The sequence below is a fragment of the Crocodylus porosus genome, unplaced genomic scaffold (assembly GCF_001723895.1).
Source record: "Crocodylus porosus isolate Cpor-Errol unplaced genomic scaffold, CroPor_comp1, whole genome shotgun sequence".
Lineage (NCBI taxonomy): Eukaryota > Metazoa > Chordata > Crocodylia > Crocodylidae > Crocodylus > Crocodylus porosus.
This window is the reverse complement of record NW_017728917.1, coordinates 27822024-27826157: the sequence shown is the minus strand read 5'-3', so window position 1 is coordinate 27826157 and position 4134 is coordinate 27822024.

The window sequence follows — 4134 nt, the reverse complement described above, 5'->3', positions numbered from 1 at the left end:
TCCAAGCTGTGAATGAAAAGAACTCATCATGTTTGAGACTGGCAGTTGATTGTAAGTCCTTCACAAACAGTGTTTTGGCTACTGTTTTCTAGCACCTTTGGTGCATACAGGTCTTTGACAGATCTCCTGACACTAAGGAATCAAATGTTGGTCTGTTAAACTGTTATAAATCTGATAAAAACAATTTAATACGAGTTAGTAAAATGAGGTTCACATTGGCTAAATGATACTGTGGAACCCAAACCCATTGTAATGTTAGATTCCTCAGCTATCTGTGAGATGAAAATTTGTGAATCAGCCAGGGGTATATCTAGGGCCCCAGGCAGACATTCAGTTAAAGGCATGAAAGGATCTGACGCATGATCTCTACAAGTGCACTGCCTGCCATGCTACATGTTCATGGCAGGAGGCATGATTGTAGAATTGAGCATCAGATCCCACTGTGCCGCCTTATGCTGATGCAAGGGGAGCCTGGGATCCTGCAAGTAGCAAACTCCCACCACTGGGATCCCTGTCACCTGATGGGGTTTTCATCTATGGGGGTGTTGTCAGTTGATCTGGACCTTCATGATACTGCGTGTCCCCCCGCCTCCCGCCCAATGGTTGGGAATTTCCAGCAGCTGATAAAGCTCCCAGCCACAGGAGTGCATGGTGTTCTCCGCAGCAGAAAGCCCAGATCAGCTGATGGTGCTCGGCTGTGGGAGTGCATGATGGGGCTCCCAGCCTGGCCACACATTCAATTAATAGTGTGATAGAACCATCCATGGAGTTAGTACACATATTTTGTGTCATAACTTTGTGCTTATGCCTTGTTTTACCATGCCATTAATTGTATTAACATGTAGCTGGGTAACTATTTAAGACATGATTAGCTGATTAAACATGACTTAAGTGTAATGTGTGCTGTAGCAAGCTGCTGCGTAGAACCTTTAATGTGCTCCAGCTGTTGGCTGTGGCATTTATTACGAAGGGTGTCACTTTTTCAACTAGGTCTTTGTTCTGGCTCATGGGGAATGTGGTGCTCTTTGAACTGAAAGCTCATCTTGAATTTGACAACACCCTGCAAACTAAGCAGATTGTAATCCACTTGGACACAAATGATCTAGGTGCTACTGCATCAGTCTCTGACCCAAAGTTACTCCCCTAAAGAAATCATAATATTAAGTGCTCAGTCTTGGACAGACTAATAGACCTAATGTTCTTGCCAGATGTAGCTCTATATGTAGTAATGTTTGCAGATTTGAAGTCTTGAGAGTCTGTAAGAGCAATCATTCTACTCGTGTCATAAGGATTTAGGCACTAATTTAGAGCATAATAGGCTCATATGATTTGGATTACCTATCTTATGTAACATGCATCTAGGACATGGCAAGGAAGAACATAAACATCTGTGTGTAAAGGAAAGCGTAGGGTGCAAAGATGCAATATTGCGCAGAGACCTGAGATACTTCTGTGAGCAAAGTATTGATCTCAGTTACACGGCAAGAAAATAAGATTCCACAATCTGTTTCACTCTTCAGGAGCAAATGAGACTAGATCTGTGATTTTCAACAAGGGTGCTGTGAAATTCTACTAAAGGTGGCACACTTCTAGGTGTCCAACACTTTCACCTGATTCCCAAAGTTAACCCAGAAATTTCAAATAACAATTCATAGCATCAAAAACATTCTGACCTGTTGTGGTTTTTCTGAGATCTTTGCAATATAGAAGAATTGATCTGTTGTTTTTCTGTAGTTATAAAAAGGAGTGAAAGTTAAGAGGAGACTTTTCTTATTTCTGTGAGTGAAGGCATCAGCAAGTTGCTCATACGTACTCAGGCAACCTGTTCAGGATTGGTTGGTTCAGCTTAGATCTTCTTGTGAAGTGTGATGTCACACTGCCATTTTCTATTAGTCAGTGCCAAGCATCTGCTTGTGTGAGTTGTGTTGTTTGATGTAATTAACAAGGATTAACTTTTTAATTAATAAAATACAGCTGACATAATGGACAGGTTTATTATAAAAAGGCAAAAAAGTTGATGAGCTGTGTAGTGAAACTGTAATGAAGGTTGTGTTCAGAAACATGAACCTGAAGCAAGCACAAGTTCAAATTTTGGTTTTAAGATAAGACTGAAAATGTGTAAGCTGAGATAGTACAAGCAGTCCTCAACTTGCAACGTTTCAAGTTACAGCGTTTCGCACTTACAATGTTTATAAATTGACACCCTGTTTCAACTTTCTGACATCAGTTTCAACTTTACAGCTCTGGATCTGATGTGACGCCACACCAGTGAACAAGTTGGCTGTGTCGCTCATCTCCCTGGAGAACATCTGTCCAAACTTCCTTGGACACTTTCTTTAAGAAAGCAGACAAGACTCCCAAGAAGACACCAGCCAAGAACCCTTCAAAAAGTCCAAGCAAGAGCCTTTCAAAAAGTCCAGCAAAGTCACCTCAAACAAATCTTTCCAAATCAATATGATTGCTATTTACAATATAAATACATTAATGTAGCTATGTTACTCATCTATAATTGATCGAGTACGAAATTCTGGGGTATTTTTGGTGAAAATAGGTATCAGGCCTTGGTTCAGGAACTAATCCCCCATTTATAACATTGTTTCTTATGAGAAAATTGGTTCCGAGTTGCAACCTTTTGACCTAAGACACAGTTTTCAGGAACCAATTGTGTCATAAGTCTGAGGACTGCCTGTACAATGTAAGCAACCTTGCTCCCATTTCAATGCCATGTTTATGCGGATTGGGGTTCTCTGCTTTAACCAACATAAAAAAATAAGACAAAAGACTTCTTCTAGTGGAAGAGGAAATTAGTGTATCGTTCTTTGGTTTGGCCACAAATTCAGAGTATTTGTAAGAATTGCCAGACTCAAGTGTCTCATTAATTATGTTACAAGATTATGGTTATTGGTGTGTCTGTGTATGCACATGTGCTTTTTCTATTTTGCTTAAAATAACGTGATTCCAGTGATAATTTTTTTTAAAAAAGTAAGAGGGTTTTTTAAACCGGGTTCTCCTAAATTCAGTAAAGTTATGGAGGGATGCTTTGAGGCTAAAAGGGTTGAGAACCACTGTACTAGATAAAAATTGTATGGAAAAATGCTATCTGTTACTTGTGTGTATTAATGTGTGGACTGTAGAAAATATCATGAAGATTGCTAATGTGCAGCAAATTGCCATAGGTGTGGACAGTGAGTACATACTTTAAAAAATATCTTTGTAAATGTTTGAATGTGATTACAGAAAAGTCCAACATGTCTTTCTACTTGGTATTTTACTTCATGAAAAGATCTGCAAAGAGAACACATTTGATTAAACCGTGTTTCAATGGGAAATGTTCTTCAGTACCTTTTCTACAGTTCTATAAAATTACCAGAATATCCATGCCACTATTTCACCAAACATTCATGAAACTTGAGCTGTGCTATCTTTCCAAAGAGTCCAATGAAAGGAATTCTAGTAAAGTGGAACAGTAATTAATTAAAATGCTGGCAAGTTATGGAGCTGGCTAGATGCCAGCTGTGGGAACCACCCCAATACAATCTTGGTAGTGAATTTACTAAGTGAAACTATTAAAATTAGGTTTGGCAAAGCTTTTTTTTCTAGCACAGAAGTAAAGCATTGTATTAAGAAATTAACATATTCCACAGAATAAAATGCACTTCTGTTGCCATTTACTTTTTCTTGTACTCTTCTTCCTTATGATAGGGGCAGGCATAATAGTTTTCTTTCACTTAGAAAGGGTGCATGTTTAGTGTTTACACTCTGCCTGCATTTAACTGTCAGCTTTTTGTTAAAAACTTTCATGTGCTTTGCCTAATTATCATACAATAAAACTCTCTTTTATTTCATTAGCATAGATAAAATGGATGAAGTAGCAAATGCATCAAATTTTAACTTTTTGAGGAACTGCCTTTGTGAAACCTAACTGGATTATGTTTCTGGACAATACTGTGGAATATTTCCTTAATGGTCCTCACTACACATGCCATTTTCCCCTTGCAGATTGTGTACAAGGCAGCATTCCAGCATTATTCTCCATCCTTTTTTCAGAGGACTGCTGTTAACTGGTGTGGTGGGTTCTTTTGTTTTAAACTTCTTTTGGTAGACATATTTCATGTGGTAGTTTTCACCAAACGT